The sequence below is a fragment of the Balaenoptera musculus genome, chromosome 4 (assembly GCF_009873245.2).
Source record: "Balaenoptera musculus isolate JJ_BM4_2016_0621 chromosome 4, mBalMus1.pri.v3, whole genome shotgun sequence".
Taxonomy (NCBI): Eukaryota; Metazoa; Chordata; class Mammalia; order Artiodactyla; family Balaenopteridae; genus Balaenoptera; species Balaenoptera musculus.
Genome location: NC_045788.1, coordinates 51,896,515 through 51,914,766, shown reverse-complemented (window position 1 = coordinate 51,914,766; position 18,252 = coordinate 51,896,515). Strand labels below are relative to the sequence as shown.

The 18,252-nt window shown below is 34.3% G+C and overlaps 1 protein-coding gene across 4 annotated transcripts in view; it reads right to left on the bottom strand.

Moving 5' to 3' along the window:
• NLGN1 (neuroligin 1) overlaps nucleotides 1–18,252 on the bottom strand; it is an 875,473-nt gene that overhangs the window by 169,098 nt on the left and 688,123 nt on the right. The gene's annotated exons all lie outside the window — the stretch shown is intronic.

The window sequence follows — 18,252 nt, the reverse complement described above, 5'->3', positions numbered from 1 at the left end:
TTAAAAATTAATTCATTCATTCATTTATTTATTTTTGTCTGCATTGGGTCTTTGTTGCTGCACGCGGGCTTTCTCTAGTTGCAGCGAGCAGGGGCTACTCTTAGTTGTGGTGTGCGGGCTTCTCACTGCAGTGGCTTCTCTTGTTGCGGAGCACGGGTTCTACCTATGCGGGCCTCAGTCGTTTCAGCACATGGGCTCAGTAGTTGGAGCTTGCAAGCTCTAGAGCGCAGGCTCAGTAGTTGTGGCGTACGGGCTTAGTTGCTCCGCGGCATGTGGGATTTTCCCTGACCAGGGCTCGAACCCGTGTCCCCTGCATTGACAGGTGGATTCTTAACTACTGCGCCACCAGGGAAGTCCCAAGATTATATGTTTAATAAAGGATTTGTAATGGGCAACAGAAAAAATGACTTAGGAAAATGAAAGTAACAGAGTTTCCTTCTACTCTTTGGATAAATCAATCATATATTTTTATGGGTTTCAGAGCTTCCCAGCGGGCGGGCAGCCTCACAATGGGGTGTTGCAGAGGTTGCAGGTATACTAGGTATTGCCTCTTGCAACCCTCATGGCCCATTCCTCACCAGCCATAAGCAGGCTGGCTCACTTATCCCAGTCATTTTCTTTGTGTGCTATGACAAAACAACTTGAGAAACATTGATCTGTTATTTGCAATCTTCATTCTTTCACATGAACCAGCTTTTTGGATAAATGTCTAATACAAATGGTAATATAATTAAAGGGAATGGAAGCAAAACAAAGTTAAACAATAATGATCATTAAAATTCAAAATTGTTTCCACCCTTGAAGAAGTGACTTCACCTCTTATTCTTACTTTGTTCCTAAAATGGATGAAATAATATCTTCTAATCTTACTATTATATGATTGTTACAAATACCAAATAAAATAGTGGATGTAAAAGTGCTTTGGACACTGTGTATTATTAAATTATAAGGCTGTCAATGCCAGCTTATACCTTCTCCCTCTATGGAATAGAAATCTCTTTACATGCATCATTCTGTTATTTCTTCTAAGAAATGAGAAAATATTATAAGTGAAAGTCATTCAGGACTGAAATGAAATTTAACTGGAATATGGCTCCTATGTGTTCTATTTCAATTGCCATTATCTAAGAACATTTGAATTCTAAACATGCACCAAGTTAATACTGAAGTCCAAAATCAACATTCAGCTTTCTGAAATGTGAGCATACAGTTTCCAAATGCTATTTTAGCCTGTGAGTACCCGAAATTGTTCATGTCACAATCCATTTTGCAGTGTATAGAACTGGTGTTCATAAATGTAAGGTAGTAATGTTGATGCTGTTGACAATCATGGTGGTAGTGGTGGTACTGATGATGAGGAGGAGGATGATAATGATAAAAATCTCTTACATTTGACTAAACCTCTGCATTTTCTAAAGCTCGTATATTATCTAGTGCAACATTTATAAAAGTGATAATACAAGTTCCATGGAGGCTACTAAGCTTGTAAATTGAGGGGTTAATTGTTTTCCTTCTATGCTGATTTCCTAGATGTTTAATATTCCAAGAAATTTTTCTTTTATGAACTTTTAGGAGGTAGATGGCATATACAGAACTCCCTATGGGAACATTTCATTCTCTCATCCTAAAACATCAGTAGAATATTGAAAATATTAAGTATTTAGTGGACTATATTTTATGATGCTGTCATCTAATGTATAGACACATAGAACCTTAGTGCTGGAGGTGACTACAGTCACATGTCATCCAGTTCCACACCTTCATTAAGCAGATAGGGTTTTGAAGATCAGAAGAGTTAAATGACAGTTTTAAGGCTCCATAGCAAATTAGTGGTAGAGGAGAAATTACAGACCAAGCTTTTAAACCCTAGGGCTTTGTCTTTTTATTATATCTTCTAAGATGGAAGAATAGCCTCAGGCTTCCTTTATCTCTGCCCAGTCTCTAAGTTAATCCTGCCACCTTTCTCTTCTCAACTATTCTTAGATTTTTTATACCTTTAATTTCTTGGATCAGGAATTCAAAAGTTATCTCCATGACCTCCAGGCTCTCTGCTTAAAGGACCTCTCCATGAATCATTTATCTTTATATGGATTCTGTAATATGGTTTTATATCTGTTTAACAGATGAGGAAAACAATATCCAGACAGTAAGATTTGTTCAAGGTCACAGAGCAGTTAGTGATATGGAGAGCCAGGGCTAGGTATTGTCTGATATCTAATCCTCTTTTCCCACATTTTAATTTTTACAAAATAATGGCTATTATTTATTGAGTTTAAGTGACAAGCACTGTCTTAACTAAGCACTTTAGTTATCTCATTTAATCTTCTCATTGGCAAATAAGTAAACTCAGGATGATTCTATCACTTTCCAAGGTCATAGTGTTAGCAAGCAGCCGTACAGGATTTGAACCCAAATCTAACTTCAATGTACTATTCCACTGACCATACTCTGCTGACTTTAATTTTTAATTTGCAAATAGGAGAAACCAAAAATCATAATAAATTTTGAGAGAGACAGTCTACAATCATGGAACAACTCTATACGTCAGTGTAGTCAATAGTCTTTTGCTAACCAGGCAGCATTGATGTCTCTATCAATGTTTGGAAAACCTAGGTTCTTGTCTAACTTTTACTATTTATTGGCTTTATAATCTTGAGCAAATCACTCTGGACTGCAGTTTCCTTGCCTTTAACAGATGAATAATTATGCCTACTAATTTGTAGTAGAGGTCTGAGATCAAGATCTGGAGAGTGAGAGATGATTGTAAATTGGAAGGCCCTAGTCGCTGAGAGAGGAGACCCAGAAGCATTGTTGGAACCTTCGAGTCAAGGTAAAAACGAGTATTAGACAGAAAGATGTGTTTGCTGGGTGCATCTGTGAGGCAGACAATGATAATAGCACCTTACAAATAACGTAGAAATGCATGTAAACTATGCAGCATAATATAAATGTGACAAACATAACTTGAAAGTATGTGAATAAAATCATGTTTACCAAATTTGTAATTTAAGAGGAAACAGATTTTGAAGGAAAGAAAGCATGTTTATATTTTTGGGGTTGTTTCTGACACAGTAATTATTTTTGTGACTTGATCTAGTTGAAACTGAAAGCCTCATTGTGTGAGGCGTCAGATAAACTGGTGTGAAGCATCCACTTTACAATATTTAGAGCACTCCTGGGAGTTTTGAAACTCTTTATATGCCATTTTAAAATAGAGGATTATGCAAAATGAGAGAAGAGATCATTTTTACAACTTCAGTCATATTACTGGGGGCTTTAAGTTGATATTCATAGATTGGTATTTTAATGAACTACATAAAGTCTCCCTCTTAATGTTTATGACATATGTTTGTTCCTGCAAGCTGTGTTTCTAAGAACTTAAATGCCTAAATACTTTTAACACTCTAAAAGCCACAAAGGTGAAAACAGCAAGGAAATACAAGCAGGTTGGCTCAGCTGGCATAAAAACCAAAGCTTGTTCATGTACAACACTGAAAAAACTGGTACCTTAGCCTAAATAAATATGATGCAGAAATATATTTCTGTTACACAAGAGTAGTTCCATTTAACATGTTGAAAATTTCTAGCTAATCTTTGTACCACTCAATCTAAAAATAGAGAAGGAGGGGGAGATAAAGGTAGAGAAGAGAGCTTCTGGCAAAGTGAAAAATTGCCTTTATTAGAGTGGCACCTACCTCTGCTGTGCTGTAGTTAAGTTCTGTCTGAGCTGGTGTTATAAATCCTCTTTTCCAAAGATTTATAGTGTGATTATAAAAAAGGGCTGATATAGAGCCTTCAAATTTTCAGCCCTTAAGATTTAAGTTCATTCATCCACGTACAATTACTGATATATAAAAATTTAACAGTAGGCTTATCAAATATCGAAAGTATTTTAAAGTATTAATATATTTCTAAATATTAGGCACCTAAGACCTATACAAGAATCATTTTACTAAATCTATATGACAGCTCTATGACACAAGTGCTATTTGCATCCACATTTTAAATAATTAAAATGAGTCTCAGAGTAGTTAAGTGATTATTCCAAGGCCACACAGCTAACAAATGGCAAAGCCAGGATGCAAACCTAGAGAGGTTGATCTTAGCTCCAATTATTTAATTGTGTAGAAGTTAAGCTCATTAGTTCCTATTACCAGATCTAAAACAACACAGAGCATCTCCAGTTGTTTTTATGGCAATAATTGTTGCAAAGTTCTCAAGACAAAAGGGGATTTAAATTCATTTAGCTGGGGACGCAAGAATGAAAAGAAAGTCATAGTTTTAAATCAAAGTCTTAAATCACTTTTTAGTGACACTTTCCCCTAATTAACACTAGAATAGAATATATTTAAATAGTAAAAAATATGTGTCAGAAAACTTTGTCTTACTTTGGAAATAAAACACATCCTTTATGCATTGCTTTCACTTTACCATTTTTCCTCAGAAACATTAGGAGCTCAAAATCTCTGTATGTTATTGTTTGATTCTTTGAAGATCAATTTTTTGAACATATATGAAATTAATAACCTAATCTACTTGCACGTGAAAATGTGTCTTTTGGAGCTTATAGAGTGTTGATAAGCGGCTGCTCTTAGGAGTGATGCCTTCAAATGAAGAAAAATGTCAAAGCATTCACTCATGGTATAGAACATTAAAAAAAAACATTAAATATCTGGTATGAGTAGTGGGATTATTTCTATTTTGACTTTTCTCATTTTCCTATCCTTACTAATGTATCTGTTCTATGATAATGTTAATATTCCTTGAAAATGAAAAAGCAAAAATTATAGAGGATACCATGTGCATGTAGGCATATATGTTTATATACATTTTCTACAGGAATAACATACATGCTTGTGTTTAGCCATAAAGGTTTGTGGTTTGTATCATTGTTTTGAGGATCAATTAAAAAAGAAAAAAGCCAAACCATGAATTTATTTGTTCACTGACTACTGAATACCTACTTAAATGCTAATCACTGCGCCTGTTATTGTTACTAATTAATAATGAGCCCAAAATAAAAAATAAATTATATTTGGATTTTAGTATAACATATCTTAAAAATGTGATAGTATTGGCTTATAAATAAAGACTTTTAAATCAATTTACTTTGGTCTCCTAGTGTTTGAATTCATCATTTTAATAGAGAAGCAGGAGTAATGAGTGACATTTTAGAATGCCTTTTCAATACCACTGGAGATACACAGTACATTCTGCATCCAACCTGGGCAGTTAATCTGTGTCCTGGATCTATTGAACAATGAGCAGAACAGAGCGGTATTAGCAAAACATCATTGAAATAGCACTGAGTCAAAAAAAAAAAAAAAAGAGAGAGAAATAGGAATTTCAGTGATTAGTTCAGTATAATAACAATAATAACACTGATTTCTCCTACATTTACTTTAATGACTGTAACCATGAAGTTCAAACTCTATTTTGGGAATTAGTTCTTATATTCATAACAGCCTTCTGAAGTACAGGGAGTTGTTTTGTTTTTGTTTTTGTTTTTGTTTTTTTTAATTTATACGTATGGCAATGGAGTAAGAGAAAGTTTAAATTAATATCTATCTATGTATCTATTTCAAAATCTAGGTGACTTTATTTTTCAACTGGATAGTTTGACCTTGTGAAGTTCCTACATATAAACCACCTATACATTAAGACTTGGTTCTTATACCTCATACATACATCTTCCTAAGCAATTAGAGATTTCCCTAATTCATGATCTAGTGTCGACTGCCTATATATTAATTTGGCAATTATTCAGATATTACTTTGTGACCTTTCTTTAGTCATTCTATTAAACTGTTGTTGATCTTACTTATCAACTTCTCACCTACATAATAATCTTGCTAGCTGGGTTTTTCTCTTAGGTTGAAAATTGGCGGTTCCTGTACTAGGTTCACTGGTAGATCTAACAGCACATGTATTTAGCTTGGTCTAATACATTTTTTAATTAGACTTAATATGCACAGAATTTGACCCTTGTCTTATGACTTACTTTCCTTGTAAGTTCATGTGTTCATTTATTTAGTTCGTATTTTATTTTTAATAATGTAATAGCATCCAGGAACCCTCCATTCAATCCATAAGACAGGACCTTAATGATAACATGTATCTAATAATTCATTCCTTTCCTTCCTCCAGCAAATATAATTACCATTCTGTATCACTTGTGTTCATCATATCATTGCTTTCCTTTTTCTAGAGTTTTATTGCACGTGCATATATTCATTAAAAGTAGATTTTATAACTTTAACTTTACACTAAGTTAAAAAGGCTATACGAAATATTTTGGGATTCTATTTTTTATTTAATATATTGTTAAGCTTCATCTGTATTTTGCATCTTCGTGTAGTTCATTTGTTTTAATCATAGTCGGTTAAAAAACACATGAAATATTTGTCCACATTTATGGATTGGGAGAGGAGAGTTTACATAAAAATTCAAAGTTCCAGCTTCTCTGAAACAATTGTATGATCTGGAGCTATTTGGTCTGCAGTCTTGAACATGACCTATCAGAGCTTAGAAGCAGCTACTGCTTTCCCTGGGGAGTGTGCATGCCTTACAGTCCCACGCCTGCCAACTTCACTACCTCAGCTGGCCATATCGTGGAATATGAGTTGGTACCTCCATTCTTAGACTGGCCGATTAGTAATTAACAAAAGTAGTAGCTAATAGTTAAGAAAATCATAGAACCTCAACTCTTTAAAATGCTTTTTTAAAAAAAAATTAAAATGATAATTTAAAAATGATCTACTCCGGATGATTCATGAGGACAAATTTACCGCTGCTCAGTGCCAGGTGGTACACAAGCGTGTGTAAGAAGGACTGACAATAAATATTTCTCAACACTTGCCTTGGGTCTTTCTGAATGTGACCTTTAAAAAGCAGCAGTAACTATTTACCAAAAGCCAGAAACAGTCTGGAATAATATATTTCTTGTTTAGTGCTTTAAATTTGTTTAACCCATCTACACTTTACCCTGGGTCATTTATTAAAAGAAAATGTTCTAAGGTTCTGTGTTTACATAGTCAAAACATATTGAAGCATTCATCCAGATAACTTAAGCAAAGAGCCATGATGTTAGGAAAATAATATACTTGACTAGGATCCTTGGTCAAAATGACATGTTTTGGCAGTCCACTTCAAGCAAACATTCTTTATCTCTTATTCATTTGTTCATACACTGGAATATTTTTTGAGTGCTTACTATGTGTTAGGCATTGTCCTTGAGTTTTATGTCATAATAGCTCTCTTTTGATAGTATTCATTCATTGCCACAGTGTACTTAAACCCAAAGAAAAAATACTTGAAAAGCCAATTAGTAAAAAATAAAAACATTTGTTTTCTACTGATTTCAGGTTTTTATGATTTTCTTCTGGATGTTAGATCCAAACAGCAAGAAGAATAATATCTAACCTTACCTGAAAAAAAATCAGGAAATAAACATCCCTTTAAAATAGCTAGATAGAAATAAAACCCAGACACAGCCAAACTGAATGTTGTGATTAGTTCATTTGGGATGTAGAGATTTGGAAAAGAAAGTACAAATCTACAAGGAAATGCAGCACAGGACCCGATGGAATAGGAAATTAAATAACTACAAATCAGGGAAATGTTCGCTGAGGAAGAGTCACCCAAGTGAACATCTGTAGTTTCAAGCTTTAACAAGTCTGGGGAAGTATGTACTGGTGGAATGTTCACTTCTAAAAATGACATATCAAGTGTATACCACCCTGAAAAACAAAAAATGTGGAACACTTCATAGAATTCAGCGAAGGCAGTGTTTTAGATTTTTGCAGTTCTTTAACATGCTCTAATTCACAAAAAGCCCTTTGCATTGTCTCCTTTTTCAGTTGGCCAAGCGAGAAATGGTTTAGGAACTTATGGACAGCTTCTGATTTTACTTCAGACATGAATGCTACAGCATCAGCAGACACGAATCCACATTTAAATTTCAAAGGATTTGTTCCTAGAGAGTAACATCAAATGTAACCCTGAAAGGAATATTTAGATGCTTAAAATATCTTCACATCTTTGCTTATCATAAATATTCCAATAAGGTACAACATATTAATGGCTAATACTTTTTTCCACCCTGGATAAAAATTCAACTGAGCCAAAATAAAAAGGATAAAAAAATATTTTTAATATGTTAGTTTCTTTATGAAGACATAAATTCAGCAATAAAGAAAAATACTATCAAAGAAAAAGAAAGAGAACCTTTTTGACAGTGTAGGTCAAATAAAATGTTTATGAAAATTAAGTGGCTTAATAAAATGTGCATGGGCAAACAAGAGGAAGGAGTCCTTGTAAGTTAGGCATAGAGAATAAAAATTGAGAAGCAACTCCAAAAAGCTGTAATGGCCATTCAGTAGCACCTAACAATGACTTCAAAGCTAGTTAAATCCAAACTAGAAAGTGATGAACAAGAAATAATGCCCACTCAATAGGGGGCTGCAAATAGACATAGGGGAAAAGTACTTTTGAAACTTTAGATAAGGGAGCTTATTATTTTTACAAGTTTCCCCAGAAGGACAAGTCACCCACAAAGTACAATAATGTTACCTTAAAATTATTAGAAGACACTTGTTTCAGGTTATATTATACCATTAATTGTTTTTCATTTCTTTTTCCAAGTAAGCCAATTAATTCTAAAAACTTAGCAGCAAAACAAAACAGTAAGACAATTCAGCATAAAAGTTATTTAAAATATTCAGTATGCAACTCTACACACAGTTCTATTAAAATTTACAGAGCATTTTTTGCTATAAACATATCAAACACTCACATTTATAAAATACATAGATTTACTCAATATTAAAGACCTTGCTTATATTTTAGTATGCAAAAATGTAGATATAAATATATATGATATCACCTGGATGAATCTCAAGAGACTTAGGCCTAGTGAAAAATGCCAATTCCCAATCTTACTCAGATGATTACATTTACACAGTGTTCTTGAAATGATAAAATTATAGAAATGAAGTGGTTGCCAAGGATTAAGGATGGGGTGAAGCTGGAGGAAAGTGGGTGTGGCTATAAAAGGAAGCATGAGAGATCCTTGTGGTGATGGAGTTATTATTTATCTTGCCGTGTCAATATCAATATCCTGGTTGTGATACTGTACTATAGTTTTGCAAAATATTACCATTGTGGGAAACTGAGTAAAGGCAACATGGGACCTCTCTGTATTATTTCTTACAACTATATGTATATCTACAATTATCTCAAATAAAATGTTCAATTAAAAATTATGGTGTTACAGAAATGCATGGCTATTAATCACTTTGAATAAATGAAATGGAGTAAAATAATTCTAAAAACCATTATAAAAGACAAGAAGAGAATATTTTGTTGAGGAAGCCTGAGCATGGATGTCTGAGAGAATTTTATAATTTGCTTCTATATCCAGGAATATTGAGTGAAAAATCAGATAGAAAAAAATCTAGCTTCAGTTTATAATGGAAAAATGTAACCATTCTTGAATTTTTGAGAAAGTATTATATACAAAGAATAACGCTAAGTTCTTGGAGAAAAAGGCGTATATGAAAGAGCTCCTTAATTTCAAAAAGTTAACAATGTCTTATAAACTTTAAACTAGGACTAGATTCTAACATCAGTTAAAATTGTTCCTCAGTGACTCTGGTAGTGAGACTTTTTGGTCACATGATTTAATCTTTTTGAACTTCATTTTACTCGTCTGTGAAAGACTAATGGTTCCTACCAAAGATTGAATGAGATATTTTGTGTAAAGATCCTATCTCTGGGTCAGGTACAGTATAGATATCCAGTCAATGGCAGTTATTGCACTGTTTTCAGGGGTTCAAGAATTTGAGGTAAAGACCGAGCCTCCACCTTCTTGAGCACTTTACCCATGTGCCCAGCACACACTTCATGGCCGTAGGATATTGTAACCATTCATACAATGGCTCCAAAACCAGCATCACTGAACATAAATTTCCAAGGGTCCCTAAGCGTTCCTCTGTACTATTCTTTTCTAATGGAGAAGTGGCAGGAATTCACTAGCTAAAATTTAAAAAGGTGGAAATACCAGAAGAGTCAGAGAGAGTTGTATATACCCAAGAAAGAAAACAATCCTTTCAATATGGTGAAGACACTTTCCCAGAATGAAAATAATCTGGGGTCACTGAGTTAAGTCAACAACAAAACCCTTTGATTCAGTCAAGCTAGAAACTCAATCAGTTTCATTCCCTCCCCCTCTGGCACCTTCCACATCCAGCGAGAACTTAAGTCCCACGAATTAAACTTTCTAACCTACCTCTTGGTTGCTCTTCTTCCTTAGCTCTACCCTACTTGCCAAGACACAAGTATATATTATTTTTTACCTATATCTATGCAATAACCTCGTCACTGAACTCTGAATCCTCATTCTTTTCTTGCTGCTAGTTACAATCTGAGAACACACAATTATGCTGCACATTCTTTCCAATGATTACCACTAGCCATATCCTGAAAACTCATAATGTCATGTAATTTCCTGGTCAGAAGAAATCTTTGGTAGATTTCCATTGGCTCCAGCATAATGTCTGAACTCCTCAGCATGACACTCTATATCCTCTGTGATCTGACCCCGATTTCATGCAACCCATCTCAACACAATCTATGATCCTGCCAAAAGAAACTAACTCTAATCCTGCTGACTTGCACATCTTCGTGAATATGGGAATCTCTCCACTTCTCCATCACTTACAAAAATCCTACTCATCTACAAGATTGAACTCAAATCCTACTTCCTCCCTGAAACCCCTTTTAATTCCTAAGAACAATGAAAGTAAACAGGAAAAACGTCAACTTTTTCTGTAGCACTACAACTCATCAAATATATGTTTATTATATTATTTCTTTCATTTTTATTTAGATTATATTTAATTTTAATATATCTAACTTGGATTGTATGTTATATTGTATGTTGAATTAAAAAATAATGTTATAAATACTCAAAGGCCGAATCTATGTCTAGTAAGACTATCTTTGAATCCCCAGTATGCTATGCTCCTTGGTATTTGCCACACGCGGTACACTGGGTTCTAAACATTCAACAGATATTTTTTGAGTAAATGAAGGAATGACCGCACACATCTGTATCCCTGGACAAATATACCCCAGTGCAATATATCCAGTAAATACTCAGTAAAAGCTATTTGAGTAAAATAGCTCTAGTGAAATATTATTATAATATTTCTAGAACTCACACAGTCAATTTGAGTGAAGCATTGCTGTAATATTTTTGAAGCTTAAATAGCCAAGCCATAGAACGTGGATAGAAGGACAAATAAACAACTGCAGAAGAAATAAGGAAATAACAAAAGCTTAAAGAAAGGGTAGTTTGTAATGCTGAAAGATGAAATGTGAAGCCATTGTGAAAGACTGGGAAATGGAAAATTGTATTAAATATGTAAGAGTAAACAAAAGATAAAGTGAAATATCATGACTCTATGAGATGAAACAGCCAGTTGTTTTTATTTTTCTGCCTTTACACAGAAGCTAAGCTAGGAAATGTTACTAATAACCAATATATAGCAAAAGGAAAATGATAAATATCAGTTGTGTGAAGTACACTGTGTTAGGTATCAGGGAGACATGAAAGAAAAAAAAAAAGGAAAGATGTTGTTATGCTCTAGCCATTTCCCCTCAAAATCTTACAACACGTGTATAGAAACTTAATAGGTAAATGTACGGCTATGCCACACAGTACAAATTATATTCAAGAATATTGGTGATGAGGGATTTCAGTGTGATTCTAATAGGTAATAATATTTTTATGTTATGTACAGCAGTTCACCATAACACTAATACACTGCAACACAACAAAAGGCCTCTGATTCAAAGACATACCTTTTTTGTAAAATGCTGATGGGTTATATTATTTTTTTTTATATTTAGTATATTTGATATGTGTCCATTCTCCAGAACATTTACCTGTCAATAAAAACCCATTCTCCCATCATTGTGTTTAAAATAAAATCTACTCCAGTTCCAAAAATTTAGATGAGAAGATTCTCTGGTTATTTGTGATGGTCTTTCTCAAAAGAGAATTTTTAACTGAAGGAAAAGGTGATATTTGGATAAGCAAAAATGAGCCTTTATCTATAAAATTAACTACTTTGAAATATTTTTGAAAGGATTTTTGGTATGCTAACAGCAATTATTACTCTTTAGAATAGTCCCTCTTTCCAGTCCAAAAATTTTTGAGGAAATTGCTTTTTATCTATAATCAGTTTTATGCTTAATCAAAACCTTTCCTGAAACATTTCAACAAATGTGACACACCAGGAAATTCTATGTAGCAAAATGAAATGTTACTCACTATGACTAACTTCTAATGCAAATAAACCCAAATGTCAAAACAATGTGAAAGTTATAAGAACAATTGCAAGCTGGGAAAAAGATTTACAGTTCCTCCCAGTCCCCCATTTATTTTATAGCAGCCATATGAGATTTTATTTCTGGGTGAAAGCTGCATTGATAAAGAGGTTTAATTGTCTGTCAGTGTGCCTTATGGTGAAGTTGCTTCATTTATTTCAAGCCTGAATCTCATTACCAGTTCATTTCTCCAGGCTCCTCTCCATCTTAAGGCGGTGCTTAATTAGTGTGGCCATGGTGATGAAGGCAAATACAGCTTGCTTTCCCTTCCCCATCTTCTCCTGAGGAATCTAATACACTATTGATTTTCCACCCTCAAATAGATCAGGCACCATTCAATCATGTTATTAGCTGTCCATTAACTTGAATTCCCCACTTTCATAGGTTGTCAACACCATCAAGGCCATCCAATTAACCAATCAACAACTAGGTAGCACCTGCAGTTGGGAATCTCTTTGAAAACCATGCCTAAAATACTGTTCTTTGTTATTTTTTTCTCCAGAGGAGTTTATATTCCTATCCTCATTTTTCTTATTTAGCATTTGAATAAGGTTTTCATTTCCTAACAACTATACTTGGAAAGAGGTGTTTGCTTTTGAAAGGTTGATTGTGTTATCTGCCGACAAGCCATAATTTTACTCAAAACTAATTCTACCCCTTTTCCACATCTGTAATATTTTGAAAATAATCTGACACTATAAACAGTTAGAACTTGTCAAAGCAAATAGATCCTTCTAATTTTAGAAAAAAGATCTTTATTAATTTTAACTCTAGTTTTAAGAGACGATTACATTAAAAAGCAAAGGGGAAAAAAATGAACACCTCACTCCACCACCACACATACACATGAATGTTCAATAGTGAAACCAAGAGGAAAAAGAAAACCTGACTGTGATTTTTTAAAAATGTGTATCAACATAGGAGGATTCACATTCAGCAATACCTGTGTCATTGAAAAAATGGCGACCACAAAGGCCTCTTCAGAGGGTCGAAAGTCTGAACTTTTGCATTCAATTTTAGAAATACTCTTTATTTTTTTAAAGTTATAATACATATTATTTACTAAGATATTCATTGTACAATAAAAATATAGTGATCATGCCCTTTGTCTGACATGTCATTTCTTCTCTACATGTTGAAGCTCTATTCAAGTACCCTTTTCTCTGTGAGTACGCCCTGATCTCCCCTATGAAAACAACTGCAATTTCTTCACTGCTCCCATTGACTTTGATTTATTAGGGCACTTCTGACATAGCATGGCTTATAGTAAAAGCACTTTTCTTCCCTCAAGGACAGGTGATAAGTCTTCATTCATTCATTCACTCAGTCGGTTGGTCAATCATTCTTCTAGTCGTTTATCCATTTGATACACATTTATTACAAATCTATAATGTGGTAGCTACTGTGCTAGGCATCAAGGAAAATTAGATAAAAGATAAACACAAGTCTGTCTTTAGGAAGCTCATGGTCCAGTGAAGGAGGTACTATGTAATTAAAACACACCGTCATTACTAAGTTAAACATCAACTGTGATTTACTGAGAGCTTAGAATGTAGCAGGTGCTAAACTCTGTGCTTTGCATGCATAATTGGATTTAAAATCACAAACCACCAAAAGCTAGTTATCACTGTCCCAAATTTATCGATGAGGAAATTGAGGCCAAAAAGAGTCAGTTAACTGCTTATGTTCACATCACACAGTTGATACAGGTGGAAGCCTTTGAAATCAGACCTGGCCAACTTCAAAACAGCCACGTTCTTGGCATCCTTCTTGCTGCACAAGGGAATGTGGAGGCCCTAGAAGCAGGATGGCCACATAACATATCACCCAACCCAGGACAATATAAATACTATATTGAGAGGGAAAGGGGGTACTAACCAAATAGAATGCTGAAAATAGACACATAAATCGGGATCGTCCCTAGAAAACCAGGAAAAATGTACACTCTACCCAGAGAGGTACCTTCCTTACCCTTTACAAGGATTTTAGAAAGCTTCTGGCCGGGATGACTTGTAAACTGAACTTGAGGGATTTGGGAGAAAGAATACAAAGGAACTTTTTAGATATAAACCACAGCCTGTGTAAAAGCCTGGTGGCTTGAGACAGTGGTTCCTCCAATGGGCCATTGGGGGAACCACCCTTAGAAGTTAATATGACTGGAAGCCAGGATGTGAGAATGAAGAAATTGGATTGTAAATCAGGGTAGGCATGGTCAGATCACAAGGAACCTTGTATGCTGCACTAAAGAGGTTTGACTTTATTCAAAAGCTTTGGGAAGCAGAGCCACTTCAGGACTTCAAACCAAGAGACAAGATTAGCCATGCACTTTTAGAAGATGATTTCAGCAGTGAGGCAGAGTTTTAATATAAGCATGTTAAATTCATAAAAATAATTTACTTCATGGTGGACATTAAAAAACAACTGTGGGTAAACACTTTTAACATAAGGATGTGTTGAGTCATGCAAAATTTAACCCATGTTGAAAGATTCCTATGTTGTCTAGAGTCTGGCTTAGCAAAATGGGAGCAGCAACAAGAGCATATGATTGCATTGTGGGTTTTCATTTTAAATAAAATATTGGAAAACTCAAGGAAGATTTTTCTTCCCATTTTTTTGCTCAACAAGAAACACAAACTCCATACTCAATTAATGCAAAACTTGAATAAACTAGACTAATCATGCCTTCTGTGCTCCACAGAAAGCTCTAAGAGTCACCATGGGTCATAGCAAAGTTTTAGGGAACATCTTTAAAGAGGATGCATCAACCTTGACAGTTGCCATGAGGAATCCCTGACTCAGCAAATCACACCAGCACTGCATCCCAGCCAGAAGTGAGCATCGAGAAACACTGCAACTTTTGGAACAAAAGTTCATTGCCTGACAGAATTAACTCCACAGATTTTTTCACAGTTTATCTCTCTTTGAGTCTCTGCATTGACTAACAGTAAGTTTTCTTTTCACAGGGGGGCCTATTTCATGCTAGCAAATTCTTTTGAACATTTTATTTCTGAGATTAATTAAATTAAGGCTTCCTTCTCAATTTCCTTACCATGTTTAACTAAATGGTTAAAATGATGGCATATATATTGCCAGTTAACATAATCACTGATACCTGCCACTAATAAGTTTTAATCACTTTCTGTAACTGTTTACCCAGACATGGAACTGTATTCTCTCCTTTAATCCCAGAACTCTAGGGACAGCCTTCAATGAGAATGAATAATGTTACCACACATATAAATGGAATCTGTGCCAAGAGAATCTCTAAGCATATTTTCAGATGAAACCGGGCCTTTTTGAAAGTGTACTACCAAATAAAATTGACCGCTCTCTCCCTCACATATGTTAAAACCTGGAGATCATAAACAAAATTAAACACTCTAAATTAGCACATATACCAGCATGGCCTATATCATGGCCTGGTATCTACAGCAGAAAATAATATTTGCAATTTAAAAAAGGTTTTAGGTATAAGTTATAAATTATTTCAAAATGCATACATGTGGATTTTCATATTCAGATCTTGCTACACATTTATGAGATTTGGATCAGATGTTTATCATCTTCAACTTATAGAAAAAGAAAGCTGGTTCCATGGCAGAACCTGGACTAAAATGTCTGCTGCATACCTCCTACTATTTTCCATTGAACATTTGCTTTTTGATTTATACAGTTGTTTTTAAGGACTGCTTTTGGGTTTAATAGAAATGTCCAGTTTTAATAAAGCAATTTATCTTTAATATGAGTAACTATCAGAATTTCACATCAGGGAGCCCAGCTTAGTTGATACCTTCATTTTGTGGCATTTTCATTCAATTAATGAGATCTTATTTAAATAAACAAAGCTAAGATTCCTGATAAATGCATAACCAGGCTTTTATGTAATGGATTTTCTAATGGCTTATGTATTTTTAAGACATTGTTCACTTTTTGATTTTTGGTTATAACACGCATTTGCTTTATGTTCTGTTCTTTAAACTGGAAGTGATTCTACCTATTAGTAGTTTAATAGACAATCCTTTAACTACTCAAAGTGCTACTGATTTATGGAGCAGCCTCCTTTATGGGATTTGGTTAGAAATGCAGAGATTCAGGCCTCACACTGAACTGACTAATCAAAATCTGAATTTTAACAAGATGCCTAAGTGACTCAGATGCATATGAAAGTCTGAAAAGTACTATTTTATACTCTAGTGTTTCACTTCTGAATAGGACTGCAGAAAACTGTGACTACCATTCACCCAACTTTGTACATATTTTCTTATTGTCTTCCACACTTGAAACAACCTTTGAAGCAGCAAATTCCCTGCTATTGATAAAAATTTTCTCCTCCTTTTACCTTTACCAAATAATTTTCTAAGTGGGTATATAGGCAGATGGACATAGACATATATATATTACACAAAGAACAATTTTATCATTCACATCTGAATTTTCTACTTTTACGATAAAACAAATTTTCAAAGACTGAATTACAAGATGTGAAATATAGATAATCAAATATATTAAGTATATAGCCATAAACAGTGGAAAAATGTTCAGGGAGGTTAATGAAACTCTCAGTGGAAACAGGTCCAATCCTGTAAAATCTCATTAAGAGCTTTACTGCAAGTTGTAACAAATTAGCAGCAGTATGCATGCGATTTGTGTTTAAATTTCCTTTTTATTTTTCCTGTGAATTGCGTTTGCTTTGGTCCAACATTTATGGGGAAATGCTTTGATTTTATCAGATGAATGTTAATACCACCTCAGTGATATGCTGCAGAGAAAGTACTTGGAGAGGAAAGACAGATAAAACAGCTAATCCAGACATAAGTTTGGAGCTACATTAATTAAACTGTGGGCAGTTATGCTCGTAAGTACATACCACTCACTCACTGACAGTGAATCACTGCATTATTAGGGGGAGCTGGTGTGGAGTGATAATGAGCGGGTATCTTTGTCATTAATCAGAGGCTGTGCCACACCTCTGACTACTTCCGTCAGGACTTGATCTCTCTATGAAACTCCAGGAGCTATTTCAGTTACTCTTTATAACTGCTTTCTTTGTAAACCTAGAACAGAGATGTTCCATTATACACTGTGTTTTTATTCACAGCTGGATACACTGACTCCAAAACACTACATAATTGTGCCCTATATTCATATCAATTGAAATAATTTGGGATTTAATGATTGACTATTCAAAAGGCTGAGTGAGTGACTAGAGGAATTATCTGTTTTTAACACAGGCTTGATAGAACGGACTCACATACATTATATTAATACATAAAAACAATTCTTTGCAGATCTAAATCCAAACAATTTTAAAGGCTCCGTTTGGGGCCATGAATATTCCATTTGACAATCTACACTGATCAAATAAATTGAACAGCTGCCAAGTTTTCACTTTGCTCTTTGGTGTGTAGACCGTCCAAAGTTATTCACATTCATTCACTAATTTTTGCCCTGAAGAATAAATATGAATGGTTTCTAAAAGTGATTTGAGTTCTAAGCAGAGCTATACTTGAAACTTTGAATAGTTACAAAAATGAAATGATTAAGCCTTTGAAATTCCTTGCCATGAACGGAAATTTCCCATCTGCTTATTAAGAAAACATTCAGAAAATTGGATAATTATAATCATTTATATGTAGCTAGCATCTTTCTACAGTGGTACTCATAGACCATTGTCTCATTAACCCTCAAATCATTTCCAGAGTAGAAAAATGGAAGCCCTTTGAATATTCAGTGGTAGAGAAAGCCACAAGTTATTAGTTAAAAAATTACACACACACACAAACACATATGCACATAAACACACACACATTTGTTTGTGTGTTTGTTTACTTAATTACTTCATTTACTCCAGGATGTTAT